This window comes from Aquarana catesbeiana, linkage group LG01, assembly GCF_042186555.1.
Source record: "Aquarana catesbeiana isolate 2022-GZ linkage group LG01, ASM4218655v1, whole genome shotgun sequence".
Lineage (NCBI taxonomy): Eukaryota > Metazoa > Chordata > Amphibia > Anura > Ranidae > Aquarana > Aquarana catesbeiana.
Genome location: NC_133324.1, coordinates 889161959 through 889180990, shown reverse-complemented (window position 1 = coordinate 889180990; position 19032 = coordinate 889161959). Strand labels below are relative to the sequence as shown.

Here is a 19032-nt window from a genome sequence, read left to right as displayed (position 1 = left end):
AGAGACCCGAACCTGGAACCGGTTACAGTTATAAAAGTTAGTTACAAAAAAAAGTGTAAAAAAAAAAAAAAACACATACAAAAATATAAAATAAAAAAAAAATAGTTGTCGTTTTATTGTTCTTTCTCTCTCTATTCTCTCTCTCTATTGTTCTGTTCTTTTTTACTGTATTATATTCTGCAATGTTTTATTGTTATTATGTTTTATCATGTTTGCTTTTCAGGTATGCAATTTTTTATACCTTACCGTTTACTGTGCTTTATTGTTAACCATTTTTTTGTCTTCAGGTACGCCATTCACGACTTTGAGTGGTTATACCAGAATGATGCCTGCAGGTTTAGGTATCATCTTGGTATCATTCTTTTCAGCCAGCGGTCGGCTTTCATGTAAAAGCAATCCTAGCGGCTAATTAGCCTCTAGACTGCTTTTACAAGCAGTGGGAGGGAATGCCCCTCCCCCCCCCAACGTCTTCCGTGTTTTTCTCTGGCTCTCCTGTCTCAACAGGGAACCTGAAAATGCAGCCGGTGATTCAGCCAGCTGACCATAGAGCTGATCAGAGACCAGAGTGGCTCCAAACATCTCTATGGCCTAAGAAACCGGAAGCTACGAGCATTTTATGACTTAGATTTCGCCGGATGTAAACAGCGCCATTGGGAAATTGGGAAAGCATTTTATCACACCGATCTTGGTGTGGTCAGATGCTTTGAGGGCAGAGGAGAAATCTAGGGTCTAATAGACCCCAATTTTTGCAAAAAAGAGTACCTGTCACTACCTATTGCTATGATAGGGGATATTTACATTCCCTGAGATAACAATAAAAATGATTAAAAAAAAAAAAAAAATGAAAGGAACAGTTTAAAAATAAGATAAAAAAATAATAATAATAAAGAAAAAAAAAAAAAAAAAAAAAAAAAAGCACCCCTGTCCCCCCTGCTCTCGCGCTAAGGCGAACGCAAGCGTCGGTCTGGCGTCAAATGTAAACAGCAATTGCACCATGCATGTGAGGTATCGCCGCGAAGGTCAGATCGAGGGCAGTAAGTTTAGCAGTAGACCTCCTCTGTAAATCTAAAGTGGTAACCTGTAAAGGCTTTTAAAGGCTTTTAAAAATGTATTTAGTTTGTCGCCACTGCACGTTTGTGCGCAATTTTAAAGCATGTCATGTTTGGTATCCATGTACTCGGCCTAAGATCATCTTTTTTATTTCATCAAACATTTGGGCAATATAGTGTGTTTTAGTGCATTAAAATGTAAAAAAGTGTGTTTTTTCCCCAAAAAATGCGTTTGAAAAATCGCTGCGCAAATACTGTGTGAAAAAAAAAAATGAAACACCCACCATTTTAATCTGTAGGGCATTTGCTTTAAAAAAAATATATAATGTTTGGGGGTTCAAAGTAATTTTCTTGCAAAAAAAAATTATTTTTTTATGTAAACAATAAGTGTCAGAAAGGGCTTTGTCTTCAAGTGGTTAGAAGTGTGGGTGATGTGTGACATAAGCTTCTAGATGTTGTGCATAAAATGCCAGGACAGTTCAAAACCCCCCCAAATGACCCCATTTTGGAAAGTAGACACCCCAAGCTATTTGCTGAGAGTCATGTTGAGTCCATGGAATAATTTATATTGTGACACAAGTTGCGGGAAAGAGACAATTTTTAATTTTTTTTATTTTTTTTTGCGCAAAGTTGTCACTAAATGATATATTGCTCAAACATGCCATGGGAATATGTGAAATTACACCCCAAAATACTTTCTGCTGCTTCTCCTGAGTACGGGGATACCACATGTGTGGGACTTTTTGGGAGCCTAGCCGCGTACGGGACCCCGAAAACCAAGCACCGCCTTCAGGCTTTCTAAGGCCGTAAATTTTTGATTTCACTCTTCACTGCCTATCACAGTTTCGGAGGCCATGGAATGCCCAGGTGGCAAAAAAACCCCCCAAATGACCCCATTTTGGAAAGTAGACACCCCAAGCTATTTGATGAGAGGTATAGTGAGTATTTTGCAGACCTCACTTTTTGTCACAAAGTTTTGAAAATTGAAAAAAGAAAAAAAAAAATTTTTTTTTCTCGTCTTTCTTTATTTTCAAAAACAAATGAGAGCTGCAAAATACTCACCATGCCTCTCAGCAAATAGCTTGGGGTGTCTACTTTCCAAAATGGGGTCATTTGGGGGGGGTTTGTGCCACCTGGGCATTCCATGGCCTCCGAAACTGTGATAGGCAGTGAGGAGTAAAATCAAAAATGTACGCCCTTAGAAATCCTGAAGGCGGTGCTTGGTTTTCGGGGCCCCGTACGCGGCTAGGCTCCCAAAAAGTCCCACACATGTGGTATCCCCATACTCAGGAGAAGCAGCTAAATGTATTTTGGGGTGCAATTCCACATATGCCCATGGCCTGTGTGAGCAATATATCATTTAGTGACAACTTTGTGCAAAAAAAAAAAAAAAAAAAAAAAATTTGTCACTTTCCCGCAACTTGTGTCAAAATATAAAACATTCCATGGACTCAACATGCCTCAAAGCAAATAGCTTGGGGTGTCTACTTTCCAAAATGGGGTCATTTGGGGGGGTTTTATGTCATCTGGGCATTTTATGGCCTTCAAAACTGTGATAGGTAGTGAGGAGTAAAATCAAAAATGTACGCCCTTAGAAATCCTGAAGGCAGTGATTGGTTTTCGGGGCCCCGTACGCGGCTAGGCTCCCAAAAAGTCTCACACATGTGGTATCCCCATACTCAGGAGAAGCAGCTAAATGTATTTTGGGGTGCAATTCCACATATGCCCATGGCCTGTGTGAGCAATATATCATTTAGTGACAACTTTTTGTAATTTTTTTTTTTTTTTTTTTGTCATTGTTCAATCACTTGGGACAAAAAAAATGAATATTCAATGGGCTCAACATGCCTCTCAGCAAATTCCTTGGGGTGTCTACTTTCCAAAATGGGGTCATTTGGGGGGGTTTTGTACTGCCCTGCCATTTTAGCACCTCAAGAAACGACATAGGCAGTCATAAATTAAAGGCTGTGTAAATTCCAGAAAATGTACCCTAGTTTGTAGACGCTATAACTTTTGCGCAAACCAATAAATATACACTTATTGACATTTTTTTTACCAAAGACATGTGGCCGAATACATTTTGGCCTAAATGTATGACTAAAATTGAGTTTATTGGATTTTTTTTAGAACAAAAAGTAGAAAATATCATTTTTTTTCAAAATTTTCGGTCTTTTTCCGTGTATAGAGCAAAAAATAAAAACGGCAGAGGTGATCAAATACTATCAAAAGAAAGCTCTATTTGTGGGAAGAAAAGGACGCAAATTTCGTTTGGGTACAGCATTGCATGACCGCGCAATTAGCAGTTAAAGCGACGCAGTGCCGAATTGTAAAAAGTGCTCTGGTCAGGAAGGGGGTAAAACCTTCCGGGGCTGAAGTGGTTAAAGGACCTATGGTCCGTTCATGCGACCATTCATGGAGCGATATAATCACAGTCCTGTACTATCTTTCTCCGGTCCAGAGGGCTGTATGTGCCGTCCTGTATGCTCCGTTTGTTGAGCGGGGTCCGTGGGGCTCCAGTGAGCAGTTTGCTGTCAGCACTGCATGAGTGTCAGGTCCTCTGGACCACCGTCCGCTTGTCTCAGCCAAGATAGTCGCTGCTGGATTCAGGCGATCAACTGCGCATGCACAAGCATGGTGAGATACGTCATCCACGACGCATAGAGCGTCTCTGTCGTGATGCCAAATCCGACATGTTTTACCAGGAACTCTGTATTTTTCAAGGAATCTGCTTGGGTTCAGTTCGAGGGCAGGTTCGGAAAACCGGAAAACACAATAGCGAATCCTGGAAATCAATTCTCTCTATTTTTAACGCAAGCAAAGGGCATGCGGAGCTGGCCACTGCTGGGGGGGGAGAGGGGGTTGGGGCATGTAACCGTGATAAAAAATGAAATGTAAACTACAGTTTGCTGTTTTAAGAAGGCTTATGCCCTGTACACACGGTTGGATTTTCCGACGGAAAAAGTGCGATCGGATTGTGTTGTCGGAAATTCCGATCATGTGTGGGCTCCATCGGACTTTTTCCGTCTGAATTTCCGACACACAAAGTTTGAGAGCAGGATATAAAATTTTCCGACAACAAAATCCGATCGTTTAAATTCCGATCGTGTGTACACAAATCCGACGCACAAAGTGCCACGTATGCTCAGAATAAATTAAGAGACGAAAGCTATTGGCTACTGCCCCGTTTATAGTCCCGACGTACGTGTTTTACATCACCGCGTTCAGAACGATTGGATTTTCCGACAACTTTGTGCGACTGTGTGTATGCAAGACAAGTTTGAGCCAACATCCATGGGACAAAATCCATGGATTTTGTTGTCGGAATGTCCAATCAATGTCCGATCGTGTGTACAGGGCATTAGAGAGAAAAATTAAAAACACAAAATTTCTATAAATAGTATGCTTTGGGGTTGCCTTAATCTGCCTTTTGAAGTGGCGCATCTGTATGATGTGCTACAGCAAAAGTGACATTAGAAAAAAAAAAAATTGCCACTAAATGACATTTCCATGCCATGTTTGTTTTTTGTAAAAAACGGCATGGGGAGTTCTCAAAATCAAACAAATGTCATATGGAGGGGGCCATACTTTTTTTCTTGTTTTCTTTTGTTTGCATGGGGTACCTCATAAAACTGAAACCAGACCTAAAGGATTTTGGGGTTGGACCCCATACTGTTTACTTATTTTGTGTGGGGTCCCCATTAAAAGGTATACTGAACCCCCAACAAGATAAGAGTGTGGTATGTAATTTTACTGGGAACCCCACACTTTTTTTTTTTCGGTAAAACACCATAGCAACTGATTACATGTGGCTGTGGAAGTGATTGGTTGCTGGTATGTTGGCAGCTGGCTCACACATCCTTCATTACTAGGACACAGACAGCACAGTGTCAAGTTGGCATTGAAACACCACTAAATAAATTACCTCCTGCTTTGGTAGTGGCAAGAGATTAACAAGGGGCGAACAGGCCAAATCTGGCCATTTACTTTACCCAGCCTGCAAATCACAAACATGCACAGTTTGCAGCAAACCTGTCATGGTCATGAATGCCAACCCCAACCCTAGTATCTACTATGCTGATAGCTCTCCTGTCACCTCCCCTTAATTTAACCTCTTCCCCCTGACGGTGGGTGTGCTTTAACGCCAAGAGGTTGCGTATATGCAGCTCTATGTAAACACATAGTTGCCAACATTGGGAAAAAAAAATTCGGGACACTTTTTTTGGCTGTAGGCGGAGTCAGGCTATAATTAGGGGGCGGGGCATGCGATAGTAGGCGGGGCATAGGAAAAAGGAAAAATGCGGCGCGCGAAGCGCGCCGCGCAAAAAAATGGGCGTGGTTTACATGAAATAGTGGGCGTGGCTTACATGGGCGTGGCTAAATGGGGTGTGGTTAGAGTCTGAGATGAATGAGGGATGCAGAGGGAAAGGGGGGTAGAGGGATGGAGGGACAGCAGACCCAGATCCTACACCATAATAGCAATGTGTATTCCAGAGTTTAATAATCAGCAGATAAAGATACTCCAAACACCTGGTGTTAGCACTTCAATCATCCCGGCACCATGGTTGTTATAATGTCAGGATGATTGAAGCGCATTATTACTATTATTACATTGTAATATAAATAATGAAATCATTCAACTCACCATAATGCAGAATCAGTGGGACCCCTGAGCGTGTCACCTGCCACGTCACCTGCCACCAGATGCCATCAGGTTCCCCCAGCAGAGTCTGTCCTTACATAAGGTGCCCCCAGCAGAGGGGGGAGAAGGGGGTGCAGGTATGTTGGTGACACAGGGGGGAGAGGGGGGTGCAGGTATGTTGGTGACACAGGGGGGAGAGGGGGGTGCAGGTATGGTGGTGACACAGGGGGGTGCAGGTATGGTGGTGACACAGGGGGGTGCAGGTATGGTGGTGACACAGGGGGGTGCAGGTATGGTGGTGACACAGGGGGGGAGAGGGGGGTGCAGGTATGGTGGTGACACAGGGGGGGAGAGGGGGGTGCAGGTATGGTGGTGACACGGGGGGGAGAGGGGGGTGCAGGTATGGTGGTGACACGGGGGGGGAGAGGGGGGGTGCAGGTATGGTGGTGACACGGGGGGGAGAGGGCGGTGCAGGTATGGTGGTGACACAGGGGGGGGGAGAGGGCGGTGCAGGTATGGTGGTGACACAGGGGGGGGAGAGGGGGGTGCAGGTATGGTGGTGACACGGGGGGGAGAGGGGGGTGCAGGTATGGTGGTGACACGGGGGGGAGAGGGCGGTGCAGGTATGGTGGTGACACAGGGGGGGGAGAGGGGGGTGCAGGTATGGTGGTGACACGGGGGGGGAGAGGGGGGGTGCAGGTATGGTGGTGACACGGGGGGGAGAGGGCGGTGCAGGTATGGTGGTGACACAGGGGGGGGAGAGGGGGGTGCAGGTATGGTGGTGACACGGGGGGGAGAGGGCGGTGCAGGTATGGTGGTGACACGGGGGGGAGAGGGCGGTGCAGGTATGGTGGTGACACAGGGGGGGGAGAGGGCGGTGCAGGTATGGTGGTGACACAGGGGGGGGAGAGGGCGGTGCAGGTATGGTGGTGACACAGGGGGGGAGAGGGGGGTGCAGGTATGGTGGTGACACGGGGGGGGGAGAGGGCGGGGCAGGTATGGTGGTGACACAGGGGGGGGAGAGGGGGGTGCAGGTATGGTGGTGACACAGGGGGGTGCAGGTATGGTGGTGACACAGGGGGGGAGAGGGGGGTGCAGGTATGGTGGTGACACAGGGGGGGAGAGGGGGGTGCAGGTATGGTGGTGACACAGGGGGGGAGAGGGGGGTGCAGGTATGGTGGTGACACGGGGGGGGGAGAGGGGGGGTGCAGGTATGGTGGTGACACGGGGGGGAGAGGGCGGTGCAGGTATGGTGGTGACACAGGGGGGGGAGAGGGCGGTGCAGGTATGGTGGTGACACAGGGGGGGGAGAGGGGGGTGCAGGTATGGTGGTGACACAGGGGGGGAGAGGGGGGTGCAGGTATGGTGGTGACACGGGGGGGAGAGGGCGGTGCAGGTATGGTGGTGACACAGGGGGGGAGAGGGGGGTGCAGGTATGGTGGTGACACGGGGGGGAGAGGGGGGGTGCAGGTATGGTGGTGACACGGGGGGGAGAGGGCGGTGCAGGTATGGTGGTGACACAGGGGGGGGAGAGGGGGGTGCAGGTATGGTGGTGACACGGGGGGGAGAGGGCGGTGCAGGTATGGTGGTGACACGGGGGGGAGAGGGCGGTGCAGGTATGGTGGTGACACGGGGGGGGAGAGGGGGGGTGCAGGTATGGTGGTGACACGGGGGGGGAGAGGGGGGGTGCAGGTATGGTGGTGACACGGGGGGGAGAGGGCGGTGCAGGTATGGTGGTGACACAGGGGGGGGAGAGGGGGGTGCAGGTATGGTGGTGACACGGGGGGGAGAGGGCGGTGCAGGTATGGTGGTGACACGGGGGGGAGAGGGCGGTGCAGGTATGGTGGTGACACAGGGGGGGGAGAGGGCGGTGCAGGTATGGTGGTGACACAGGGGGGGGAGAGGGGGGTGCAGGTATGGTGGTGACACAGGGGGGGAGAGGGGGGTGCAGGTATGGTGGTGACACGGGGGGGAGAGGGGGGTGCAGGTATGGTGGTGACACAGGGGGGGAGAGGGGGGTGCAGGTATGTTGGTGACACAGGGGGGGGAGAGGGGGGTGCAGGTATGGTGGTGACACAGGGGGGAGGGGGGTGCAGGTATGTTGGTGACACAGGGGGGAGGGGGGAATCAGGTATGGTGGTGACACGGGGGGAGAGGGGTGCAGGTATGGTGGTGACATGGTGTGCAAGAGGGGAGCCAGGACCATCAATGTCCCCAGCCAGCGGAGCCCCAGTCCATCCATGCTGGACCTCAGCCTTTGAGAAGTGTACTGCAGGGAAAGCTCCAAGCCTCCCATACACTGAGTACACCCCCTCCCCCTATCTCTCTTCTCCCCCACTACACTGACAGGCCACTACTCACAGGTCAGACAACTCCTGAACAGCCAGATGAAAGCCTCCCTTCTTCCCTCCCGTCACTCCCACTATTCCTCAGAGCTCCGTTGGACACACGGGGGCGGAGGGTGATGGCAGTGGAGGCTGATCACGTCTTCCTTGTGTTCAGTGTAGAGCGGGGAGGGGTTGCCAATCCCTCCAGCCAATAGGCTTCAGTGTACAATAGAATTTTCTATTTGTACACTGAAGAGAGAAGCGGATTGGCTGCCCCTCTCCCCTGCACTGAACACAAGGGGAACTTTGTGACTGACTCGTGGAGGCAACGGCGGCCATTTTTGTGGAGCCGTTGCCGTTTTTTACAAAAACACTCACGATTTTCTCGGGACAAACCCCAAAAATTCGGGAAAACACCCGGGACAAAATTAAATCGGGACAAGGGTCCCAAAATCGGGATTGTCCCGGGAAAATCGGGACTGTTGGCAACTATGGTAAACATCTTTCTGTGCTGAAAGTGTGTGCCCAGTTAGGGCTCGTGATTCAAAACATGGTACTGGACATGCTTTCTTAAAGCTCTTTGAAGGCCAATCAAAACCCCAGTCGCTAAATGAAAGGGTTACCTTATAGTCCTATTCAAACATTGTGTTTTCTTTGCTTTGCTTCCCTTCAAAAATTATACCCCATGTCACTTTAGTGGTGCTTCAAAGCATCTTCAAAGCCTCCAAAGAAGCTCACTTGAAGCACATGCAGCTTTGGAGAGGCTTTTATTCAGCTTTAGCTTCACTTTGTTTTGGATAAATTGCAGGTATGAGATATCAACACACACACGGCATCTGCTTCATTAAAGCTTCAAAAATGCACCCTCAAAGCATCATCAAAGCGTCACAGAAGCATTAAAAACACATAAAAAAAGCATGTTGAAGTGGTAGATGCTTTAATGTGTGTTGAAGTCGAAGCAAGTGTAAACAAGCTCTTACTAGCGGATTCTGGAAAGCTCCCGATGCATACTTGCTACCGGGATCTTTACGATCATGTGACTACGGTGACAGCCAATCACAGCGGTCGCGTAATCGAAATGCCCATCTCCGCCCGGCATTTAGAATCTCCTAAAGGCTTAAAGGGATAAAAAATGTATTTAACTTATAGTCACAGTTGACGCTGTCAGCTGATACATAAAGAGTTAGCAGGGGGTCCCATCGAAATTCAGCTATGGGGCCCCCATGATTCATAGTTAGGCCCCATGGGTCTGGTGAGAGGATCTCTTTCTTTGCTATTTCTTCTTGAAAAGTTACACTAAAGGATAAGTTCACCTGTGGAACACGTTACACTCATATTTAGGGTGTAACATGTTCCAGCACACCCCCTCACCTCCCTCCTTCCCCGTGAAACCAGGTAGGGGTTCTTCTCCCGCAGTTCCTGTCAAATTTAATACAGTACAGCCTTGCATCCACGTCATTAATTCACCGGGATCTGAGAATGAAGAAAGTGCCGTCTTCCACCGTGGCAGTCGGCCTGTAGTTCTCAATGGACTATGAGCAGACTGATAAGCATGCTCCTAGTCCATTCACTCTTCCTCCAGCTTTGTACAGTGGAACCTTGGATTACGAGCATAATCTGTTCCAGGAGAATGCTTGTAATCCAAAGCACTCGCATATCAAAGCGAGTTTCCCCATAGAAGTCAATGGAAACTAAGATGATTCGTTCTACATTGACTTCTATTGCATGCAATACCGCATGTGGCCAGAGGTGGGGGGGGTGCCGGAAATACTCGGAGGATAGCTCGGCTGAACTCAGAAAGGCTCGGAAACACTCAGAAACTGAGTATTTCCAAGTGATTCCGAATATTTCCGAACGGCTCCAAACCATTCCAAGCCTCACCGGTGCCCCCGCACCTCTGGCCAAATGCGATACTGCACACCCCATTAGCTTGAACTCTGCTCGTTTTGCGAGACAACACTCGCAACCCGAGTCAGATTTTTTTTTTTTAAAGTTGCTCGTCTTTCAAAATGCTTGTGAACTGCGTTACTCGTTAACCAAGGTTCCACTGTACCTGAGAGCCTGTACAGAAGTGTGGGAAGAAAGCTGGACAGAAAGTGTGCCCGGAACCTGACAATGCACACAATTATCGTTGGTGCAATGCTTTGCAAGCTCTTGTAAGAAAAAATGACAAATGCACTTTTTTTTTTTCTACAAAAATATGTGCATTTAGTAATTTTTTTTCATAAAGCTTAAAGGGGTTGTAAACCCTTGTGTTTTTTCACCTTAATGCATCCTATGCATTAAGGTGAAAAAACTTCTGTCATTCACTGGCCCCCCGGCCCCCCGTTTTACATGAGCCCTGGAATTTCCAACGGCGAGGACGCGCGGTCCCTCTGCCCTGGGTTTTCAGCACTTGATTGGATAGATTGATAGCATCGCAGCCATTGGCTCCCGCTGCTGTCAATCAAATCCAATGATGCGGGCGAAAGGGCCGAGCCCGGCATTCATGTCTATGGACGCAAATGCTGGACTCAGGAGAGCGCCCACAAGGTAAACCCCTGGGAGAGCGCTTCTCCTAGGGCAGTGATAGCGAACCTTGGCACCCCAGATGTTTTGGAACTACATTTCCAATGATGCTCATCTACACTGCAGAGTGCATGAGCATCATGGGAAATGTAGTTCCAAAACATCTGGAGTGCCAGGGTTCGCCATCACTGTCCTAGGGGGTTATCTGATGCGGGAAGGAGCCGCGAGAGCCGCCGGGCCCCCAGAAATCGAGGATCGGGGCCACACTGTGCAAAGCGAGCTGCACAGTGGAGGTAAGTATGACATGTTTGTTATTTTAAAAAAAAAAAAAAAACAAAGCTTTACACTCACTTTAAACTTTTAAAGGGTGAGTTTATTAATGTTATCTACTTCTATTGCCTAGTAGCCTTTTTTTCATGAAAGCTTTCAAATTCAGGTTATTTTAGCTATATTATGGAGTGGATCACGCAAAAGTGTTCATCCATACAATGTCACTGAATTCATGAAAAAAAACGTTTCTTTAGCAGTCCCCTCGACCAGAATTGTATCTGGTTTCTTCCTCCCGCCTCGAAGCTGAAACATTTGAAGGCTCATACAGAAACTTGCTCTAGATTCTAAGGGGGAAGAAGCGCTGAAATGTAAGACGTGTACATGTATACAAGAAAGGAACACAAAGCAGGAAGGAAATGGCTGGTGAATACAGAAAATCTATTGTACTGTATCTGCATTAGACCTGAGCAGAGCTCTGCACAAGATGACTCAACGTAGAACAAGCTCTCCCAGGTAAGGACATGCCAGGTACGATGATAAGGAGGCTGGACAGAAGGAGGGCCGATGGCAGGGATGGGGAAGGTTGGAGGAAGGAGGTACTACTCACACTGCTCACATTTTTTCAGTGTGTCTCTTCTTTCCTTCTCTCGTTCAGAAATAATGTGAACAGAGGTGTGTGACTGGGGCCCCTGGAACTGGATGAAGAAGAGCCCAGTCCCTGAAGAGCTGTCCTCCTACAGAACAGGTAAGTCACCCATACAACTCAGACTTTGTAGTTTATACTCATACATTGCTACAGCTAACAGATGCAGATCTATACAGAAAGGATTGTGTGATGATTTAATACATTCTTATTTGCAATTTGTGTGCCACTGTGCTGCTTTGCTGGGAGACCTTGTACGAGTGTGTGCTTTTTCCATATTTCATCTTATTTTATATTCACATTTACAGTGAGAAAAATGACACAGCTTAGTGGTTAGCACATCTGTTTTGCAGCCCTTGAGTCATTGGTTTGAATCACAGGCAGGACACTATCTGCATGGAGTTTGCATGTTCCCCCCGTGCTTGCATGGGGTGCAATCCACACTCCAAAGACATGCGGGGGGGGGGATTGGCTCCTTTCAAAACTTCCCCGTGCATGTAATCTCTGAACCATAGTTTATAACATTCTAGAGAGCAGAAACTGGTGTGCTTGTATGTAGAGTGTTGTGTAAATTGCTGGTGCTGTATACATGCCTAAAATAAGTATATTGCATTGCATTTAAAGTGAAAAAAAAGTATTGATGCCAGTGGTCACCATAACAGCCAGGGAGCTTGCAGTTTTTTGCAAAACATCCAGCAATGGCAGCTTCATTGTTTTTTGCAAAACATCCAGCAATGGCAGCTTCATTGTTTTTTTCATGACATTTTTACTTTAAAGCCCAATTCAAATACCCCTTGCAGTGGGGGCCCCTACTCTCTAAGGGTTAAATACTTCTTAAAGTGGTAGTAAAGTCTGCCTCCGGACACTTTAACCTGCAGGCAAATTTATAAAAAAGCTTACCTGTAGATACCAGGAATATCTCTTAAATGTGCACTGTTTAGGAGATATTCAGTGTCCCTGAAGCCGGTGACATCACCAGTGCATGCTCTCTGAAAGAACTGCATACCCATGCCCATAGGTTTGCACAGCCTATTGCATTGGGTTGTTGTGCACCCCAAAACTCTAATGCTTTTCTCTGCAGCCTCAGTTGAGATAAATGGGAAGTGCTCTGTGCTGAGCAGCTTCTTGTTCATTCAGAAACTGAAGCATATATAAAAGAAAAAGAGAGGGGCAAGTGGGACTTTAAATGAAGCATGTCAATTGAAAGTATAATAATAATGAATACATGTGAGTAGGTAAAATGATTGGATTTAATTTATAGTCAAGTCCATGATTTTGATGCATACAGTACCAATAAAGTAGTATAGATACAGACATAGTCACATGAATTGATATATAAGCATATTTAGCAGTAACAATCATTGAAGACTCAGTAGTGTAAAACAAATCAATGGACATACATATATGCAATTCATAACAGAAATACATGAATTAAAATCGCCAATCAAAATCACAAAATCGCATGAAATGAGAAAACTCGATAAAAAATTGATAAATGTCAGGGATATGATTTAGGCTTGATAGGGCATCCTTAGTTTGCGAACCCGACGCGTTTCTTGGCTTCTTGCCAGTCATCAGGGGTGGGATGCATAATTTAACTGAGAAAAACAAAGGAATATCATAAATATTGATACATGTGGAACCTCCAGCTAATAGAGAAAATCGTATCAGAAATGTCCATTGTCTACTTTGAATAGAGAAGCTACTTACAAAATAGCCCAAAAGTCAAGGAGAGTCGCCAGCAATGGGATCTGTTAGGGTGTGAGATATAACCGTCTCAACCGGGGTTGAGGCAGGGCACCGACCATCCTCCCGAAGTGATTGGAGAGTGGGCCAGGAGAAACCACAGCCAACTGATTCCTGAGCCCTCAATATACTGGTCAATGAGTTGTAAATGGGAAAATCTGCAGAAAATTGAAGAAACTGAAGCATAGTTTACTATGCTTCAGTTTCTGAATGAACACAGTGAGTGAGTGTGCTTGCTCTGTTCATTTAGAAAAGAAAGGGGGCCAGTAAAAGACATGTTTACTAGCCCTTTCCCCCACTCTCCATCTTGAAATACCCCCCCCCCCCCCAGCAGCCGGGGGAGGCATAACACGGGGGGAAGCCTGGCCAGGAGGGGGGGAATGGGCACTAAACATAGTGATTAGGGTGTGCCCAGGCACACCCCTATGCCCATGCCATTCCTTCAAAGCCCTGTGCCGTGAACAGTGACTCCCATGCGCATGCGTGGGAGTGACATCATTGCATCTCAGCCAGTAAAAGGACCCCAGCCCGCGAACCCGGAAGGACAATCGGGTGAAGATGGAAGTCCTGTCAGCAGCAACAGAGTGCTGCTAGAGGGCATAGTTTCAAGGTACGTTTTTGATGGTTGCATACCTGCACATTATGACTTTACCTTGCAGGGAAATATTTTTTTTTCTAACTTTACTTCCACTTTAAGAGTAGTGGGTACAGGAATAAGAAGTAATAACTTCTCCCTGGCTCCAGAAGGTGTAATCCATCCATGCAACCGGTCCAGCGCTGCTGCCTCACTAAGGCTCTCTCTGCTGTGGTTCCATGCTCACCTCCTCCAAGTACAATGCAGAGTTCATTGTACCTGATGATGCCCCCAGCCTGGAGCGCAAGAGGAAAAAGGACAGCACTGAAGCCTTCCGAAGCAGGGAGTACAGTACGTAATAAAGCATCTTCCTATACCAGTAGCAATACCAAGCACTTAAAGCTAATATCTGGGAAAAATAAAGGTCCTCACTTGCATTGTGGCTGCGTCCACACTACAAGGGTTTTCTGTTAATTTTTATATCTAGGGGACCGGGATAAGCAGTTTTATTTAGATGATCCTCCAGTTTTGCAGGCTCCTCTGCACTGCTAGACTGGTCCCTGCAGCCTTTTCTCCCCTGCACTCCAGCGGTCAGATGCCCCTGACATCATCAAGATCAATGCAGGGACTATATTATTATTATTATAATACAGGATGTATATAGCGCCAACAGTTTACGCAGCGCTTTACAGCTTGAGGGTAGACAGTACAAATACAATACACTTTAATACAGTTGGAATCAGAGGGCTCTGCTCATTAGAGCTTACAGTCTAAGAGGGAAGGTCAAGAGATACAAGAGGTAATAACTATGGGGGATGTGCTGATGGAGAAAATAAATGTGCAGTTGTTAGGTGGGGGCCAGATAGGCTTCTCTGAAGAGATGAGTTTTCAGGGATCGTCTGAAAGTGGAGAAAGTGGGAGAAAGTCAGAGGTTGGGAGAGGCTCTGGAGAAGTCCTGGAAGCGAGCATGGGATGAAGTGACAAGGGAGCTAGAGAGCAGGACGTCTTGGGAGGAGCGAAGAGAACAATTAGGTTGGTATTTTTTAGACTAGGTTAGTGATGTAGCTGTGGGGGCCAGGTTGTGGATGGCTTTGAAAGTTATTGTTAGTATCTTTAATTTAATTTGTTGGTTGAGTGGCAGCCAAAGCTGTTTGTAGGGTGGGTGAGCTTTGCAGCAGCGTTCATGATGGACTGAAGTGGGGATAGCCTATTTAGAGCCAAGCCAGTGAGGAGAGAGTTGCAGTAGTCGCGGCGAGAGGTGACCAAGTAATGGATTAGAAGCTTTGTGGTGACATTGGTTAGGAAGGGAAGTATCTTGGAAATTTTGCAGAGGTTGAGGCGGCAAATTTTGGATAGCGATTGGACGTGGGGCCCGAAAGGTTAGTTCGGAGTCCAGGATTACAAAACCTAGGACCGTGTGGGGGGGATGGGTTGATAGTTGAGCCGTTGATATTGACAGAGAAATCAGGGGATGTGGCATGTAAAGGGGACCTGTCATGAAGTCCACTCTACAATATGCTCTATGCAGCTTGTAATGTTTATATACAGGTGATGTAAATCCTTCTGCCAAGATCCCCTAAATGAGGAGTATGAATGTGTTTTCAATAGGGTGCCAATATACAGTATATGCTTATATATACAATATATATATTTATTTTATTTTTTTACATATACAATATTTTTTTTTGCTGACAGAGCTTCTTTAAGGCAGTAGTAAACCCAAAGCCAAAAATGTAATGTATTGCAGCTTACCAATCATTAGATCGCTGCATTGGATTTTTTTGGCTTTTTCCCCCCTCTGTTTTCATCTGGTGATCCAGCCAGTAACACACCTCCTGTATTAGGCTTGGTTCACACCTATGCGTTTTTGGGGGGGGTTTTTGGCTTTTTGCAGAAATGCACTACAGTCCATTTCCTATGGAACATGTTCACATTTATGCTTGTTTCAGGCACTGCATTTTTGGAAAGGGTCAGGGACTTTTTTACAAACAAAACAATGTGTTTTTGGGTCAATAGACTTAAATGGAACATCTACAGAAATACACCTGGTGTGTTTTTGCCGTGATTTTGCTGCAATTTGCTTTTTTTTTATCCACCCATCAACAAATTAACTAAAAAAAAGCAAAAAGCTTCAAAAATTGTGTTAAAAAAAAAAAAAAAAAAAAAAACATCAAAAACGCAAAAAGCACTGCTGAAACAGATCAAAAGCAAACTGCATAGGTGTGAACCCGAGCCTTAAGCCACATACACAAGGTCGGATTTTCCAATGGGAAACGTTGGATGTGAGCTTGTTGACGGAAAGTCCGACCATGTGTATGCTCCATCGAACATTTGCTGTCGGACTTTCCACCAACAAATGTTTCTTAGCAGGTTCTCAAATTTTCCGCCAACAAAACTTTGTTGTTGGAAAGTCCCATCGTGTGTACACAAGTCCGTCGCACAGAAGTTCACGCATGCTCGGAATAAAGCAGAAGGAGCCACACTGGCTATGGAACTTCTTTTTTCTCGGCTCGTGGTAAGTCTTGTATGTCACCGCATTCCCACATTTGGATTTTGGGCCAACATTTGTGTGACTGTGTGTATGCAAGACAAGTTTGAGCCAACAACCTTCGAACAAAAATCCACGGTTTTGTTGGCGGAAAGTCCGATCGTGTGTATGCGGCATTAGAGTGTCCCCATTCTGGATGTCAGTCTGGAAGGAGTGGAGCACACAAAATGTTAACCTTGTGCCTCTTGGAATTCTCACTGTTTGTTCGATGTGTCTGTATTAGGGGATTTTTCTACCTTTTTGTTTTTCATTGCTGCCAGCCTGGAGGGAAATGTGTGGTGTAAAATGAATAGCTGATGATTCATGACAAGGGGGGCTGATATGGGGGAGAATAGCTTTCTTATTCTTATTTTCACTCTCACACTCCTATACAAGATGCTGTAACTGCACATGAGAGACAATGCAACCTTCACTGCTGTGTAGGAAATTCTAGTTAAGAAAAGGTCATGGGTGCAGGCTGCCATAGCTAACTTCTTTCTGAAAATGCTACATGTCTGGCTGTCAGGTTTATTTTCACGTGTTTGACATGATACAGGCATAGAGATCAAGAATGTGAGAGAAAAATTCCTTATCAGCGCTGATGCCGCCCATGAGGCCAATGGAGAGGGCTGCCTCAGAGATACTGAGCACAGCACTGACAGACACGGTGAAGGACCAGGCAGGGAGTTAGATAATGGCGAGCTGGTGGTTTACTCAGACTCAGATTTGATTATCTGCAGTGGAGGGCAAGTCAGATTTCAAGCATCCCCTGCAAAAAAAACATAATTTTTAGTGAGATACTCCCAATAGGAAATTACGTCTAATGCCGCGTACACACGACCGTTTTTTCCCTCGAAGTTAACTCTGATGATTTTTTGACGAAGTTCTGCTGAAACGGACTTGCCTACACACGATCACACCAAGATTGCCCTGTATTTGGCTCCATCCATCTTCCCATCAACTCTGACCAGCTTCCCTGTCCCTGCAGAAAAAAGCATCCCCACAACATGATGCTGCCACCACCATGTTTCAGGGTGGGAATGGTGTGTTCAGGGTGATGTGCAGTGTTAGTTTTCCGCCACACATAGCATTATGTTTTTAGACCAAAAAGTTCAATTTTGGTCTCATCTGACCAGAGCACCTTCTTCCACATGTTTGCTGTGTCCCCCATGTGTCTTCTTGCAACCTGCAAATGGGATTTTTCATGGCTTTCTACTTGCCACTCTTCCATATAGGCCAGATTTGTGGAGTGCACGACTAATAGTTGTCCTGTGGACAGATTCTCCCACCTGAGCTGTGGATCTCTGCAACTCCTTCAGAGTTACCATGGGCCTCTTGGCTGCTTCTCTGACTGATACTCTCCTTGCCCGGCCTGTCAGTTTAGGTGGACGGCCATGTCTTGGTAGGTTTGCAGATGTGCCATACGCTTTTCATTTTCAGATGATGGATTGAACAGTGCGCTGTGAGATGTTCAAAGCTTGGGATATTTTTTTATAATCTAAACCTGCTTTAAACTTCTCCACAACTTTATCCCTGACCTATCTGGTGTGTTCCTTGGCCTTCATGGTGCTGTTTGTTCACTAAGGTTCTCTAACAAACTTCTGAGGGCTTAACAGAACAGCTGTATTTATACTGAGATTAACTTACACACAGGTGGACTCTATTTACTAATTAGGTGACTTCTGAAGGCAATTGGTTCCACTAGATTTTTAGAAAAAAAAAATTGGAACCATTTATCATTTTCCTTCCACTTCACAATTATGTGCCACTTTGTGTTGTACTATCACACAAAATCCCAATAAAATAAATTTACATTTTTAGTTGTATTGTGACAAAATGTGGAACATTTACTTTTTCAAGACACTGTATACACCGATCAGCGAATAACAAGTGAATAACATTAATTATTGCATTACAATGCATCACAGTTTGTTGTGTATGGGGCTGTGTAGTCTCAAACTGGTCAGGGTGCCCATACTGACCCATGTACACAGCCACAACCACCTTTGATGGGCACGTGTGCATCAGAACTGGACCACAGAGAAATGGAAGAAGGTGGCCTGGTGAATCATATTTTCTTTTACATCATGTGGATGGCTGGGTGTGTGTGTGTGTATGTTTGTTGCTTACCTGGGGACGTGACAGTATGGGAAGAAGGCAAGCTGGTGGAGGCAGTGTGATGCTTTAGGCAATGTTCTGCTGGGAAATCTAGGGTCCTGCCATTCATGTGGATTTTACTTTAACATGTACCACCTACCTAAACATTGTTGCTGACCAAGTACACCCCTTCATGGAAACGATATTCCCTGATGGCAGTGACCTCTTTCCACAGGATGTGCACCTGCAAAAATGGTTCAAGAATGGTTTGAAGAACACAACAATGAATATGAGGTGTTGACTTGGCCTCCAAATCTCAATTCAATCGAGCACCTGTTGGATGTGCTAGCAAAACAAGTCCGATCCTTAGAGGTCCCACCTCGCAAACTTACAGGACTTGTGCTACTGCTGGCTTGATGCCATATACCACAACATACCTTCATTGGTCTAGTGATATCCATGCCTTTACAGGTCAGGGCTATTTTGGTGGCAAAAGGGGGACCTACTCAATATTAGGTGAGTGGTCATAGAGTTATGGCTGATCAACCTGTGATTACCTGTGCAGAATTATGAAGGTTCGTGTTTACTGGCCCTAGACACAATCCTGCATGTAGGGACAATCTGCCCTCTGTCAATGGCCAGCTATATTGCT

General features: G+C 46.1%; 1 protein-coding gene across 4 annotated transcripts in view; it reads left to right on the top strand.

Moving 5' to 3' along the window:
* Window positions 1–11089: 11089 nt before the first annotated feature.
* Window positions 11090–19032, top strand: part of SH3BP2 (SH3 domain binding protein 2) — a 112974-nt gene continuing 105031 nt past the window's right edge. The window contains exons 1-3 of one of the 4 annotated variants that reach the window (XM_073610898.1): window positions 11090–11306; window positions 11449–11538; window positions 18616–18896. The gene's annotated coding sequence lies outside the window, so the exon portion shown is untranslated. Of the gene's footprint in view, window positions 11307–11364; window positions 11539–18615; window positions 18897–19032 lie in introns of those variants that run through there. The other 3 variants (XM_073610895.1, XM_073610896.1, XM_073610894.1) reach the window with 3 other exon arrangements.